The sequence below is a fragment of the Maylandia zebra genome, linkage group LG7 (assembly GCF_041146795.1).
Source record: "Maylandia zebra isolate NMK-2024a linkage group LG7, Mzebra_GT3a, whole genome shotgun sequence".
NCBI classification, from domain to species: Eukaryota; Metazoa; Chordata; class Actinopteri; order Cichliformes; family Cichlidae; genus Maylandia; species Maylandia zebra.
Window position 1 is genome coordinate 64,650,770 of NC_135173.1, and position 17,137 is coordinate 64,667,906.

General features: G+C 39.6%; 2 long non-coding RNA genes across 2 annotated transcripts; both read left to right on the forward strand.

The window, feature by feature from the left end:
- Positions 1–5,997: 5,997 nt before the first annotated feature.
- LOC101475793 (uncharacterized) lies at positions 5,998–10,243 on the forward strand. The gene is made up of 3 exons (XR_001167885.3): positions 5,998–6,100; positions 8,630–8,750; positions 9,155–10,243. It is a non-coding gene; the product is annotated as an uncharacterized LOC101475793 (long non-coding RNA).
- Positions 10,244–12,733: 2,490 nt separating this feature from the next.
- Positions 12,734–13,833, forward strand: LOC105941256 (uncharacterized). Its single transcript, XR_001167881.3, has 3 exons — positions 12,734–12,978; positions 13,355–13,472; positions 13,634–13,833. It is a non-coding gene; the product is annotated as an uncharacterized LOC105941256 (long non-coding RNA).
- Positions 13,834–17,137: the final 3,304 nt, after the last annotated feature.

Sequence of the window (17,137 nt, forward strand, 5' to 3'; positions counted from 1 at the left end):
ACACGCACAGCTGTGGATTCCAGCTGCATCTGTATTTCTGCAAACTTTGACCCCCCACAGAGTTGAGCTTTTCAGTTCAATCAGCTGCATTTTGATGTCCTCTGTGTCCAGCTGGTAACGCGAGACAAATCCAGCTGCTCATTAAAGCTTTCTGGTTTGATCAGAAAAGAAAACATTGGTCCATACACCTGAAAGTCCCCAAAACACGTTGTGAATTTTGTCTCGAGTCTACGGATGTATCCGTGTATTGCTGATGCTGCGCTGAACGGAAAGCTCCTGAAGCTTTTGAAGTGTCAGAATGTGGAAAGCTAACAACGTCCCTCTCATCAGTAGGCTAAGTTATTTTTAGCCAATTACAAGCTGAATCTGGTAGTTGGGGTTGTTAGCTAAGATACCGTCATTAAGAAGAGGCACAACTAATGTGTCTATGCTAGCTGATTTGCAATGTGCACCGCTGGCACCATTTATTTTTTTTAATGCACCTTCTCAGATTAATTCACTGCGTGTCGTGCCCAGGGCTGGACTGGGACAAAAAATCAGTCCGGGCAAAATAAGAAAGTATTTCTTTGTGCCCCCCTCTCCCTGTTAATGCCCTACTTGTCTCTCAGCAACACTTTGCTAGACCCGCCCCTGCACAGTTACCAGCTGTCAGCTACTTAGCAAAGGATCCTGGTGTTTTTTGTCTCTCAGAAACAGTTCATAACTTCCCTTCAACTCATTCATGTCACCTAAAAGGTAAACCTGTTTCTCCATCACCTGTTCAGCTCTGATGATTCAGTAAGGACATCTCCTGGTGTCATCCTCATGTTTCCCTCTCACCAGATAACCAAACCGACATCATGACCAGCAGCTTTACAGCTGTGGCTCCAGCAAACATCAGCTGATACCAGAAATTAATATTAAATAAATTCTAACAACAGCTGATCAAGCTTAAACGTGCTGCTGTTGTTTAGTGCGACACCCGGCGGTTTCCTCTTTCTGGCAAAGTGGGCGATAAACAAGAGAGACAGGACGTGGCAGAAATGCCGATCAGCTGATTATTGATCAGTTTCATGATTGAAGTAGCAACAGGAGAGGGAGGGGGAGAGAATGAGAGGAGAATAAACAGCTGCAGCGTAAAGACACAGAATAAATCAAGCATTGTGTCTTTTTCCATTCTAGCTAAAGTACGGGACAAACTGTGTTCCTTCTCAGCTCAATCCGAAACACGTAATATTTTCTCTGAATGAGGGACGATTCCATTTTTTACGGGATGGTTGGCAACTCTACTAACCTTATGAATAAAATAACGTTCACTATCAGCAACATCAGAGCACCCACCCAGCTGTATAGTAACTCCGTCATGATAGCTAGTACACAGTACCAGTGATTGTAACTGATTGTAAAAACTCAGCACAACGAAAATAAACTCCACCTAAACTTGGTTTATATCTGACCCAGATAGACTGCAGGTCATAACTTCTTACCTGAAGTTCAGTTCACCTGACACTCGGACCGGCGCCTCGGGTCTCTCCTCCTCTTTCCCTCATCCACTTCCTGGCCTCTGTGGAAGCTCCGCCATAGCCACCACCAAACAACTGAGTTATTTTTACACATCTGCCAGCATCTGGCCAATCCACCACCTTTTATTGTTTATACCGTTATTAAAAAAACAAAAAACATCGGCCCATGAAAACGAAATATCACCATCGGCCCGTCCAGGTATGAGCGTGCCATCAGTGATTCCACTAGATTTATAGCCTCAGACAGGTCAACAGTTTTGGACTGAAGCATTTCTGATAACATGTTAGAGTCACTCAGAGTGTAAGGCTTCCAGCAAAATATCACATCCATCTGAACCAGATTCCCCCTTTGCTTCTACAGCTCTCTGTGCATTGGTCTCTGATGAGATCTCTTTTAGTACACACAAAATAACCGGCAATCTGTCCATGATATTGCAGCACAGTATATGTCAAGAAGATCTGCACATATTACAAAAGCACTGCAGTTCTCTTGGTGCCCCATGAAACACTTCCTGCTGCACTGTCAGTCTTATGTAATGGATGAAAGATGCAGGTATAAATAAGTGTTCTAGCAAAGAAAATACATTTCCTGCATTGGGAACTGTGTCCTTTATCCATCCTGCTACACCAGAATATGACCCACTCATCACAGATGCTCCATCATACTCTTGGTCAGCGTGGTCACAGCTGAGCTATGTTTTAAGTAGCAGTGAATATTAGAATTTCTGCTTTTATCTTAATGTATGTCTAGTTTTTAAGAGAAGGAGAAATTCAAACCAAAGGAGACATGCCATTTTTAACATGAAGAAACGCCCAGATTCACAGTGAGCGGGTCACAACGTTAGCATTTTAGATCTTCTATTGCAGTTAAAGGTCAGCATGGTTGTGGTCTGTTGTAATACAAACAAACAAAAGTACCCAGCATGAATGTGTTTACATTTGATCAAAGCCACAGTCTTTCTCTAACTTTAACTACAGTACTTGTAGTTGCTTAAAACTATGAGGTGGGATCAGTTATAACTGTGCCTCCAATGCAGCTTGAAATGTTTCTGCAGCTAGCATTCAGACAAATATGCAACATGCAAACATCCATACTACATGTTTTTGTGTGAAAAAGTGGGTATCAATACACAAATGCATTTTTAATATTTTGTGTGCAGAAAATGATTTGTGTAACCTGAACTGATGCATATCAGACATGAGCAAATGTCTTACGTGTTGCTCTGTGATTCTTCTGCAGCCTGAATAAAGGAAAGTTGTGCAGAAAGTGATGATTAAGGAATATTGAGGAAAATTATGAAATTACAGAAGAGGTTTGACAAAAAAGATATACAGATATAAAGATGCAGTGCATGCAATGTAAGGATCACATGATGGAGTGGTTTGTTTGAGCTTGTTTTATTAGATAATCAGAGTGATACCGAGGCCCTGAAACTTCACGTTGTTCTTTCTCAATATTTTGTGTACTCATGCCAGGAGACCAACAACCCCATAGTTAGCATGCAACAGTGGTGAAAAAAAAAACAGCTTTATGTTTTTTGATTCACTCTTTTGGTAAAACAAATGGCTCAGCACAACACAGCATGTTACTACATGAAAATATGAAGGTGGTAGGAGAGAAATAAAAATAAGTAAGTATATATTAAGCTAATAGTGCACAGCACAGGCCTGCAACAGAGGCAAAACAAAGATGAAACAATCAAGCGGTGACAGCTGTGGCAAACAGTGACCTTGTTGTAAACAGACACCAAATATTTTCAGTCATCAACGAGACCTGAAACCCAGTCGCCGAAGTGACTGAAGAGGTAGCTAAACAAACAGACAAAGGCCAAATTCTCACAAACTGTTCCCTTGAGGAGCGAAGAAAGCAGGTGAAACATGCCAGAGGAAAACATTCCATAAGAATTTGCTGCCAGCTTGTTTTACTGGAAGTTTGTTATTTATCTAAGACGTGTTGTGTTTGTGCAGCATTTTCAAAACTATCATAAAGTGTATTTAGGTTGGTGTCAGGAACATTGTGCCAACTTGGAAGTCAAAAAGCAGCAATAAAGGCTCAGTTTTCAAATACAGTCTCAGTATCTTTATCCTGCAAAATGTCCAGCAGGACTGAATTTTTCAGACATGACCAAACACAGTGCGTAGAAGTTCCTGCTGAGGCCTTGCAGTTCAAACAGAGGTGGAAGCTGATGATTCATTTGTGTTTTATGTGGTGAGAGTTTCACACGGTGCAGAATTTTACATTTCAGCAGGGTTACGCAGTACAGTTACACACTGATAACTTTTTTGTATGATCCCAAATCACATCCTACTCTTCTTCAGTGATGTCTACAGCAAGTTTATTTTTCCACACCTGTGCTACAGCATGGATGCTCATTACATCCAACACATCAGTTTGATTCAAGGCACTGTAAAGATGAGATATGGCTTTCTTGGCTGGACCTGGGAGAAGTAATTGCTGATATCCTGCTTTTAATATTGAAAGTAGTTTTTTGGGGGGTTTTGAAGTCTGAGAACTGAATGTATCTAAAAAAGAAAGTAAAGTTGGGGAGATTTGTCTATTTGTTCAAAGAACAGCCAGATATCACCTTCACCTTAGAGAGAAGTCTTCGAAGAAACCTCAAGAACCAGAGTCAGTGGGTGTGTGGCTGACTTTAGCATCTTAAATCTTTTGTTGTGGTTTCTTGGTTAAGGTTTGGCATGATAGGGTCTGGTCTCATACCAAAAAAAAAAAAAAAAAAAAAATATATATATATATATATATATACACAACATGAACATTAAAACTGCTGTCCTTCTTTAACTTTAACTATAGTGCTTTGATTGCTTTTACCTGTTGGTGGGATTCTGGTGCAATGTAGCTCGGAAATGTGGCGCTCCAGACGTCCAGCAACATGCGAATGTACACTCATCAGACATGTTACTGTATGAAGATCTGATCAGCAGTGTTGGTCAAGTTACTTGAAAAAAGTAATCAGTAATTAATTACTGATTACTCCCCCCAAAAAGTAATCCCGTTACTTTACTGATTACTTATTTTCAAAAGTAATTAATTACTTAGTTACTTAGTTACTTAGTTACTTTTTAAAAACACGATTTACAACCTGAAGAGGTGATAAAGTGATAGATCTTTCAGCCCAATTCTACTTTTTCTACATAATCCATCATACAAAATGTAATCAAATGGAAAAGTCTCTTTTTTTAACTTGTTTTATCAGTTTTAATCTTTTAACTTTATGCATCAAGCAAAACATTTAATTATATGCAACATTCTCTGACTTGAATAAATTAGTTTAACATTTAAACCTATTTTCTACACATTCCAGCACATAAAATAAAATATTTTTTGTGTTTTCACTCACTCTTTCAAACAGATGCAAGTAAAACACAGCAGAAAATAAATAAAGTCAAAGACTCAGCGGTCCTTTTGCTCTATTTTCACCTGTAAAGCAGGAGCAGGGTAGGCGGAGGGTTACCCTGGTGTAGGTGTGCTGCGGTCAGTTGAAGAATCTGCGCGAGTGTCTCTGTGAGTTTCCCATCACGTCATAGCTACTCGGTGCTTGCTCGGAAGTTTAGGGGTTTTTTTTCGCTGTAAAAAGAAGTTTTCTTCCCACGCACGATGGACGCTAATGTTTTTGTCACTTTTTATGGAATCAAACTCAAAGTAAGGTCAGTACTTCCACACTTTAAACGCTGCACGCTCATACTCTCTCCCGCACTCGATATATTATCCATTGTTGATCTGCACACAGCTGCTGTCACCAACGTCGCACTTGCTTACGTCACTGTCATGAGACATTCTCGCAAAAAAAATCACGGTTTTAGTAACGCAGTAACGCAGCGTTCCTACGGGAAAGTAACGGTAATCTAATTACCGATTTTGCAATAGTAATCCCTTACTTTACTCGTTACTTGAAAAAAGTAATCAGATTACAGTAACGCGTTACAAGTAACGCGTTACTGCCCATCTCTGCTGATCAGTAACATAAAAATGTTCGGTAACTCATTACTGATGGTTTGAATAACTACCTGCTGCCTGTTTATTCTCACACAGACCTTCACTGCAGCCTGGATAAAGCGAAGGTTTTTAGAAAGTGATGATTTGGGACTATCGGTGAGAATTATAAAATGACAGGAAATGTTGAATCAAGGAAACAGGATGAATGAACGAACCACAAAAAGAAGAGTTTATCATCAAACTACATCTTGACATTTGCAACTTGACCTACTAACTTTGTGATATAAAGACAATGCATGCAATGTAAGAACTTTGTAGAACAATGGGCGTTTTGTTTGAGTTTGTGTTATCAGATAATCAAACTGATAATGAGTCCCTGAAACTTCCTGTTATCTCATGGTACAGAAAAACCCAATCTATTAACCAACTTTGGGGTTGTTGATTGTTTTTCCACTTTCTTTAGAAGTGCATTGAATATGCAGATGAGAAAGCGACTTAAAGCGGGGTGTTCGGACTGATCGCTTCAGACATCTTCTGAAACATCAGGATCATCAGGTCTACAGTGAAATCAACATGAAGACTCTCAGCCTGACGGTGGGACTGCTGCTTGTGCTGTTCATCATTTACTACGGCGATGCCACACGTAAGTCTGTTAGCCTACTTTTTCTTGACTGGTGGGAAACTCTACTGTGAGAATTCAATTCTGCATTTTTTTCTTTTTGTTTTTGTTTTCTTTGAAAATGATTGTAAAAGTATCATTTTTCCTAAATTTAGCCTCTGACTAATTAAAAGGCATGGACTTTGATGCCTCTTTAAATTAAACACTAAATTTTACATTTAAAACATCATCTTCCTAACACAGATAATTATCTCAGCTCGATGAAAAGGATGAAGAACACATATTTTGTTTGAAACAGCTTAATTTTTCTGTGCATTTGTCTTTTTGTACAAACACAAGTGCAGCAGCTAGGCCACCAAACTCATCTATGTTCACAGTACATGCTGAACAATATTGATTGCAGTTTCAGCAACATATCTGTTCTTCTACATTCAGGCCATCTACGGTCATTTCATGTGCATTTTGGATTTATCATCACAGTTGATCTACTAAAAAATAATATAGATGATGGAAAAGCATTGAAAACAAAGAAACAAACTGAAAAGAGAAAAAAATCTCTTTTCAGTGCTATGATGTTGGACGTGCGTCTGTTAGCCCACTGTCCACTCCAGGCAAAAAACGAACAAATACAAAAAACTGTTGTTATGACATAAAGGAAAATTTCAAATAATGACAGGATTTAAAAATGTATTTGAGAACTAGCCCAGTGTCAGATTGGTCACCCGTTGTCTACAACATGGACAACAGTGGAAAGAGGATGGACATAAGCATTATTAAAGAAGCCTGAACTAAATTAAAAGAGATAACTGCTGAATTTCACAGATTATCACAACAATAAATCAATGGACTTTCAATCTTGTTTTCACATGTACGTGCAAAGTATGAAAATTTTTTAACAGCTAACCTTAAAGTTAAATTTCAATAAATCTTTTTTATTTTTGCAGTATTTGTTATCTTGTGAGGCTCAAAAGCGTCCAGTTAGCTATTCCTCTAACTTTATAACGCTGATTTGATTTTCCAGCATCTTACTTTTTCTACAAATCTTACTTATTTTATTTTGTCATTTGGTGTAATTACTTCGCTAAAATAAACATAACCAGTTTCTGATCATCTCCTTGAATGCAAAATTAAAACATAAAGTTTAAATAAAAAAGTAACACAATATTGCCGCTAAAAGCTAGCCAGCCTAGTTTAGCGCTGGTTTGAACTTCCTTGGTTTGTGACTAATCAAATCGCATTTTTCTCTTTGTCCAAAGATGGAGTAACAGCTTTACTGAGGCTCTCAAACTGATTTGTGTTTCAAGAAAAACAGTGCTCTCAAGCAGCATATTCTTATAACACCTCTAAATATATCATTCTGTTAATGTAATGACATCCATTTGAATCCATCCATTACCTGTGCTTTTTGTATCTATCACAATTGATATAAAAAACACAGAACTACAGTATTTTACTTTCTTCTGATCCGAATAGCTTGAGAAAATCTTTAAATATATATATATTCCCCTCTCGCCCCTGCGGGCAGCTTTGATCCTTCAAGCTCGGGTCCTCTACCAAACACCTGGGAGCTTGAGGGTCCCGCGCTGTATCTTAGCTGTTCCTAGGACTGCGCTCTTCTGGACAGAGATCTCCAATGTTGTTCCCGGGATCTGCTGGAGCCACTCGCCTAGTTTGGGAGTCACTGCACCTGTTGCTCCGATTACCACTGGGACCACTGTTACCTTCATCCTCCACATCTTCTCCAGCTCTTCTTTGAGCCCTTGGATTTTCTCGAGCTTCTCGTGTTCCATCTCTCTGATATTGCTGTCATTCGGAACCGCTACATCGATCGCTACGGCCGTCGTCTTCTGTTTGTCTACCACCACTATGTCCGATTGGAAGTCCCACAGGATCTTAGCTCGGTCATTCACCATCACCCTTGGGGGCGTCTCCCATTTTGACCTCAGGACTTCCAGGCTGTACTCGGCACAGATGTTCCTGTACACTATGCCGGCCACTTGGTTATGGCGTTTCATGTATGCCCTGCCTGCTAGCATCTTGCACCCTGCTGTTATGTGCTGGATTGTCTGAGGGACATCTTTACATAGCCTGCACCTGGGGTCTTACCAGGTGTGATAGACTCCGGCCATGATTAGTGCCTCTGTGCTGTCTTTCAGTCCAGCTTTGTCCAGCCTCTGATAGGATTTCTGGATGTCAGCCACCTCTGCTATCTGCCGGTGGTACATACCGTGCAGACAGCGGAGGTGGCTGACACCTCCGCTGTCTGCACTATAAAGGAATAAGAAAAGGAAAATTAGACCCTTACATTCTGGCATGTTGTTGGACATCCCTCATTGTGATGTTTTTTCTTCATTACATTTTAACTGTGAAATCGAGTTAATAATCTTGCCCTAAGACATAAAATATGATCCTTCAAAGTGTATGTTTTATTAAGATATAATAAACATCACTGCGGTGCCTGCTGAGCGTTGACCTTAATTACTAAAAACATGAAAAAGTATTTGTGATGTGTTGGACATCAGTACTGACAAATCTCTGATTTTCCTCTTACAGCTCATGGAGTGAAACCAACACCTGACCTTTGCTGTTTTAAATTCTATGAGAGAAAGATCCCAACAAAGCAGATCAAATCCATCAAAAAAACTCACAGCAAATGCACGACACCAGCATTTGTGTAAGTTTGTCTTTCACAGTCTCTTTAACACAGTCACAAATATTTGCCAAAATAATGTATTATCCTCCACATAGAAGCTGTAATGCGTGGGGTAGAGCAGGTTATCTACTGATCGCAAGGTCGGTGGGTTGATTGCCGGCTTTCCCCCAGTCTGCATGCCAAATATCCTTGGGCAAGATACTAACCCCAAATTGCTCTCTGATGCATCCATCGGAGTATGAATGTGTGTGTGCATGTTGGTTAGAAAGCACTTAGAAAAATGTGTTCGTGTAATTGGGTGAATGCACAAGTTGTGTAAAGTGCTTTGAGTGCTCAGAAGAGTAGAAAAGCGCTGTATAAGAACCAGTCCATTTACCATTTAAAAGTTAATATGGAGCAAAATAATGATACAGATTTTTCTGCAGGATCAAGACACCCAGAGGGGATTTCTGCGTGAGACAGAATGAGAATTGGGCACTGAAAGAATTTGTCCAAAGAAAATAACACAATTAAGAGATGGAGAATCTACCGCGCAATAAGCCGAACTGCATCAATTACTCCATGAATTTGCTTTTTAATCCAGATGTATTGCTGGAGTTTTGACCTCTCCATAATGTGCCTGCTTAATTACTGTCAGCATTTCTGAAGACAAGATACATTTATTATGCATTGATTTAATTCAAAATAAAGATATCAATTTTAGAATTTGAATGAAATGTTAAAAATTATTTTTCTGAGGTTTTCTGTTTCGTTGCCACAGGTATATGAAATCAAACACATCTTTACAATTGGCAGTCTTTACAAGCATTTGTGAAAGAATCAGTCGCTTTGAAGACTATGAGACTTCTGTCTTTGAAATACCACAATCATCTGAAAGTGAAAGCATTCAGTGGCAGATTGGATAAAGTTACATGGTGGGGAGAGTGCAGAGACAGAGGGCTTTAAAAACGTCTCCAGTGCACTGCTGACTCAGCATCATGTGTTTCCATGGCCTGTGGGTGTAGCGTGTAGGTGGCCCAAACTTTTGTCCACACTGCCTACATTCACTTACAGCATGTTGTCCCAGCTTGATGTGACAAACTTGTCACATGTCCCAAAGAGCGCTGCTAGGCTTTCTTTGGTCTTGGAGATGTTCTTCAAAGCTCTGAGGTGTGTTTTGGGCTCATTAACATTCTGCTCTGTAACTTACTTTCCCACAAACATCCAAATCACAGTCGAAGTGCATTTCTCAAGAATGCAGTGCCACTTGTCCTCAGTCAGGGTGCAGTTGATTTCAGTTCAGGTTACCACCTGTAGAGCAGGAAACACCTCCTTATATTCCACTTTATTTTCCTGCTGCTTATCTCATACTGAGCTGTCGTTAATTTGAAATATTTTTGATTTTGCAGACTTTGAGGTTATTTCCAGGTTCAGATTTGTTTTCACTTTGCCATTGTGATACAGATGCAGTATATCCAAAGCATTTGTATCTCACTTTGTATTGTTTTGCTTCATTCTTGAATAAAATTTTGTTTCACACAAATCAACGACTCCATCTGACAGTGAATGTGTTCTTTTATGCGGTGGCCTAATTAATGGAATTCATCAGAATGCAGGTTATAAAAGTTTGTTAATGTAGTTGAAGGTCAAAGTGGAAAATGTGTCATAGGGAGGACTTTCACAAACTCATTATCTGAACGTGGGAAAATTATCTGAGCTGCTCTGAAGTTGAATGTGAATCTGCACAGACGTTTAAGTAAACAAATGCAATGTGAAAACTGGAAGTCATCAATCGTTATCAAAAGTTTAAAATTAAAGTGTAAAGAAATATTTTCATATTCATACATTTTGAATTTTCCATGTGAGAGAAGGAGTGGATTACTTTAAGACTTCATGAAGATGTGCTTTTTAGGGGGTAACCAGATTAGGAGTACTGGCCTTCAGGCCCATGTGACAAACAGAGGGAAATGGTCAGGCTGCTTTGAGGTGACAGGATGGAAACAGTAACTCAAATAACCACAGCAAAAGCACACACCGAGTGCTGCTCAAGTCAGTCATAAACAAAACTTTCCATGTGGAGGAGGAGGGGTGGATATTACTTTAAGTTTCCCTAAAGAAAAACACTTTTTAAAAAGAAAATTGCTTTGACTTTATACAAAAGCTAACAAAACTTTCTATGTAGTTTTGTTAGCTTTTATCATTTCACAATTTCAGATGTTAAACAGTAAGTGACCATATATATAGCCTGCTATGTATCAATAGTTCAGGCTGCTGCTAATAGAGTAAGGGTATGGAAGATAAACTACACTGCTGGCAGGGTTTAATACAACCAACTGGCACTAAGAATAATGAGGGTGCCCAGAGGACAATAACAGTATGTGTGTATGAGATTTAAAGATCATTGCATTTCATTTTTATTTACATTTTACAAAGCATCCCAAGATTTTTGGAGTTTTCCAGAGGAACAGAATGCTGTTTGAAATCCACGTAAATGTTACCACTGGAGGGTGAGCAGGCCAATGGGGAATTTGAGGAAGGTAATTCAGATTGGTTTGATGAGTGTAGCTGCTTGCATGGTGATGAGGACTGGAGATAGGAGGCTCTTCAGTCGGCAGAAGGACCACTAGAAACAAGGAGACGTAAGAGCAAGAACACAAGGTAGCCTCTTGGAGAACTCGGTTTGGACTGTTACACTCCTCTTTGGAGGCAAGAGACGAGCACAGCAGGTCTTATTACACTGTCATTAATGATGTAGATGATAATCAGGCGTGTTCGGCTGAAGAACAAAGAATCCAATCTACGTCCAATGGCCAACTTGGTAGAGAGAGAAACTGAAAACAAACCAGCACTCATTATTGTCAACGGGCACCGGGTACGTGGGAGGGATCCAGACACTGGCGGAAGGTTGATCACAAGCTTAATAATAAATAATAAGAAAAATAATAATACATACAGAGAGATAAGCAATGACACAGTGTGGATATGTAGTGGGGAGTTTCTGACATGAAGGTACATGAAGGTATTTCTGCTAATTTACATTGACTTTTAACATTATTATTTCAGTGAAACAATAAACGACCTTTCTATTTTTTAATGTTAAGGTAAAACAATCTGTAGTATCCCGTTAAAAACAGCTTGCTTGTATGCTGATAAGGACTAAGAACAGGAGGCTCTTCAGTCAGCAGAAGAACCACTAGAAACAAGGAGAGCACGTAAGAGCAAGAACACTTAAAGAACTAAGAGGCCTGTTACACTCCTCTTTGGAGGCATAATATTATGCAGAGACGTGCACGGCAGGTCTTACCACACTGCCGCTGATGAAGTAGATGATAATCGATGTGTTTGGCTGAAGAATCAGATATCCAATCTCCACCCAATGATCAAGCTGGGGGAAAGAGAGAAACTGAAAACAAACCAACACTCATTATTGTCAATGGGGCCCGGAGGCCAGTATGTGGGTGGGGACCCAAATCAAAAGACAGGCGGAGGGTTTTTCACAAGCTTTATTATAAACAGAGAGATAAGCAATGACACACCATGGAAATGTGGCAGCGAGAAGATGGTTTCTGAATTTGAAGCTTACTTTGCAGGTTAGAAGTGTAAGGTTCTGGAGGCCTGCTTACCACAGTTAGGTAGCTGACGAACTGGCGCTGAATACATCTTAAGTGCTGCCTCGCTGATTGCTGTCAGTGTATATTGACAAATGGCTATAGCCTGGAAATATGGTGCACCTAGCATTCAGACAAATATACAAGGTGTAAACATAATACATCCATACTACATATTATTGTGTGGAAAAACTGAGTATCAATATACAAATGGATCAGATATCAGCAAATGTTTCAAATGTTGTCTCGCGATTCTACTGTCGACCTTCACTGCAGCCTGAATAAAGGAAGGTTGTGCAGACAGTGAAGATTGGGACTAAGCATGCATTATCAGTGCATGTATTTATTGGTAGAGCACCGAGTGGTTTGTTTGAGCGTTTTATCAGATATATTGAGTCCCTGAAACTTCCTGTTGTCTCATGGTACAGAAAAAACCCAATCTATTAACCACCTTTGGGGTTGTTGATCATTTTTCCAGTTTCTAAGAAATGGTTTGAATATGCAGATGAGAACGTGACTTAAAGCAGGGTGATCGGACCGATCACTCAGACATCTTCTGAAACATCAGGATCATCAGGTCTACAGTGAAGTCAGCATGAAGACTCTCAGCCTGACAGTGGGACTGCTGCTCATGCTGTTCACCGTTTACCACAGCGATGCCTGTAAGTCTGCTACTTGTACTTGTGTTAGATCAGTTTTTGAATTTCTGTCTTTCTCTGCATTCAGACACAGAGTGAGACAGAGCGAGGACATCAAACTCATATAAGTTCATGGCCATGAAGACCAGTGTTGATCTTAAATTCTTTACTGTAATTAAGTAGATTGAATCCTCGTGTAAACAAGTGTGGTCACATGTTCGGCATGTACTTCACTGAGACATATTTATTTTTTTAACTTAAATAGGAGCCTTCAAACTGTATCTGTCATTAAGATATAACAAATTGTATTTTGTTGCATTAACCTTAATTATATCTGGTATGTTGGAGAAGTCATTAGAAGCAGACACAGCACTGAGTAATCCCTGTTTTTCTGCTACAGCTAAGGCAGTGATTTCTCCTGACTTTTGTTGTTTTCACTTCTTTGACAAACGGATCCCAAAGGCGAACATCGTCTCCATCGTGAAAACTCACAGACAATGCCCCACACCAGCATTTGTGTAAGTTTGTCTTTCACTGTCTCTTTGATACAATCACTAATGTTTGCCAAGTAAGTCATGTATAAGCAATGTATAATCGTTGAGATTGAAGCCGTAACTCTGCTATTAACCGTAAAATGTGTGAATATGAGAGCAAAATAATGATACTGACTTTTCTACAGGATCAAGACACACAAAAGGCTTTTGTGTGTTAAACAGACTGCAGAGTGGGCAAAAGAACAATTTGACAACCAAAGGAGATTTTGACCCAGCCTGATATGACAATGTCTTAAAGAGCTTCATCTGATGAGGAAAGTTTATAATGCAACAATATGTAAAAACATGTATTGAATTATTTTATAATTTTCTTTCACTATGCAATTGAAATCATTTTTCTATCACATTGTGTTGTTTTGCTTTATTCTTCATTAAAGTTTCATTTCACAAAACTCATCGACTTCATCTGATAGTGAATGTAAAAGTATGTGTGGTTTGTGGCTCAGCTGCAGGGGAGGGGTGGAGTAGCGGGTGCAGGGTGTGCTGTCAGGGAAGGCTGAACCCAGGGGCGATTCTAGGATCAGAGCTTTGGGGGTGCTGAGCACCCAGGAGAGCTGCCCAGCCAGGCAAGATAAACCTGTCTCTGTCAGTCCCTGCATCCTTAAATGTTGTCCCGAGTTCTCTCTGACTGTCACTTTGGTGCATTTAAACCCCTGTTCCTCCCTGTCCTCATCGTCTGTTGTCTTAGTCTCCGTTATCAGTCATCATAATTTTACCATCTCTGTGCAAGTCAGCAAATTTCTTTATTAAATCATAAGCTTCTTAAATTCATCAAGTCTCTCTGTGCCTGGGTCCTCGTCACAAAACATGACATCACTGTTTTGTGCATTTTAACACAATTTAATCCCCACATTTGTGAAAGAAAAGCAAAACACTTTTTTGAAAAGTCTGTAACAAAACCATCAAATCTGATAAAGGTTATTTAAATGCCGCAAAAGAAGAATGGATTGGAATAAAAAAATACACATCCTAACCTTAATTACTGGGGGAGAATAATGAATGATGCTCATAGTGAGTAAAAAGTAAACTGAGTGCATTTTTTGGACAGAGATTCACTTTTAATGTGTATGTATAATATAATACAGATAAATAAAAATACTCCCAAAACAGAATAAATTATTACGAAATATTAATAAAAACTATAAAAATGGAGGCAACTTTGCCCGTGGTTGAATGTATACAATGTATGAAAAAATCTTTATTGCAGATGCTAATTTTACTAATTTATTAATAATAATTTTGTGTTGTAAGATTTATGAGTTTCACACATTCATAGTGGTACTTGGGAGAGCTTGACATTTTTATCAGGTGGTACACACTGTAACAAGTTTGAGAAACACTGATAAGTGTATGTGTGCTTTTGGAAAACATTTAAAGCTGCAGTACAGAATCTTTGAAACAAGCTTAAAACATTTTTAGAATATAAACAGAGCTTCTGCTTCTCTTTACAGCTCCTCACTCCACCAGGGCTGTTTGGCTCTTTCTGATAATGTGCAAATGTGATGTACGTACTGCGGCAGTCATACAGACAACTGGACGGTCCAAATGTTGGCCTACCTATTACTGGCTGAGGTTTTAGTAGAGTTGTGGCTGAACCACATAAAAATATATCATTAATTTTAATCTCCCCAATCAATGATAATGTTATGTTGGAATGTTGTTAAAGAGGGTCAAAATGTTTCAACCCAGTTTGTTTTGCAGATTCTGTATAGCAGCTTTAATATAGGGAGAACACAACTTCCAGATTGTGTGAGTAAAATCAGGTTTTTTCTCTTTGTCAGTTTAACAGTTTCTGTTGTGCCTGTCACTGTTCCCTGTCTGTTTTCTTACCTGGTTCTTCCTGACCTTGTACTTTCTCCTCACGTTCCCCTCTTTCCTCTCTCCCTCTTTGGACTGACAATCATACACAAATAGATTGTATTCAATTAGATGAAAAATTACATTAATATGAAAAAAATTCTATTAAGATCACTAACAAAAAGTCCTCTCTCAGTGTACTTTCAACCAAAAGGCAAATAACCAAACCACATGAACATCTAATAAAAGATATAAACATTGAAACACTGATCCAACATTATTCTTGATTGACGGATCATTTGATCTTACACTTTTACCTGAATGTGGCTCCTTTTTTTGTAAAAACTTCCTTATATCCAGTATGAACCTGGCTGTCTCTCTGTACACAAACACACACACATACACGCACAACAGGAGTTATAAGGTTAATGGGCATCCAGTCAGTTAGCTAGTTAGTATCCATTTCAAACAGGACAGTGGTAACAACAGTAGGCTACGGACAATTCTAAGTTTTAGATTTTAAATAGGCTGTATACATTTCAATGGGAGCAACAGGATGGTCAAATGTCACTGAATTTACTACTGAGCAGGACGGATTGTAGGGTAGCAAACGTTGTCGGAAAACACGTTTTAGACACTGCAGGTTACCTGGTGTAAGGTTTTTCAGCTAAAAAGAAACCTGGTCTGACTCCTACCTAACTATATAAAGAGTAACTGAAGGTTAAATGCAGCTAATATGTCCTGTTTTAAGCCAGGCACTTAAACCTCCGCTCCGCTGCGTCTCAGCCACCATGGCTCTGGCAGCATTTTTGGGGGTGCTAAAGCATGTTCATGTTCAGCTGTTTTTTTGTAAAAAGATAACAATGTTAGCCTTTTCTGCAGCTAGAGGGCATATATGGTATCACTCTTGTCTGGAAGCAGTGCTTAAACAATGGAAAAAACACAAACTTCGTCCAAAACCTCTCATGTTTAACTGTTTTCCACTTTTTCTTTGGTCATTTTAGCCTTTTTGGCCAGGGTGAAGGGAGTATCTGCCATCAAACAAGAAGACAGCCGCATGTAACTACGACAGTGTTTGCTAGTTCACCTTACGTGCATTAATGTAATAACGTGGTTAGCCTACTCAACGTAAATTACACACAAACAACATTAAGCTACTCACTCAGAGAAGAACGGCTGCTGCTGCATCATCATCCGTCATCATTTCTGCTACACTGGCAGGGCTAGGGGCCAGGACTCTCCTCTTCGGGTTCTTGGGGGATGTTGCTAAGTCCGGGTCCGATAACAGGCACCACACCCGCAGTAGATGTGCTCGGTGTGAGGTCTCGCAGCAAGCTATCAAATACGGCGCATTTTTCGGCTTTTAACAAAATGCTATGCGTCGCCAGGTGTTTCATCGGATTTGAGGTGTTACCTCCTTTGACAGTATCACAGTATCAGCTTAAAGCACTTGTTGCAGGCTGCTGAGTTTGCATCTTTTGCTGTGAAGTACAGCCAGACTTTTGACCGCTTCGCCTTGGGCATTTTTAATCTGTAGCTCTGCTCTAAAAGAATGTACGTACCTGGGCCCGCCTACTATCCTCGGAAACGTAAAATGATTGGCTAGAATTCAAAGTGTATGACATCTCAGGAAAATAAAGCACCGAAATAAAGCACCGAAATGTGCCCTGCTTTTCGGTCTGGTTACTACCGTTTATGTCAGAACCGGTGCCATCATGCCACCGGATACCGGTACCCATCCCTATTTGTGAGTGTACACTTTATCTAAAACCCTAGTGAGGGTTTACTCATGTTTACCACTGGGTGGCTGCAGCTCAGGAGGTAGAGCAGGT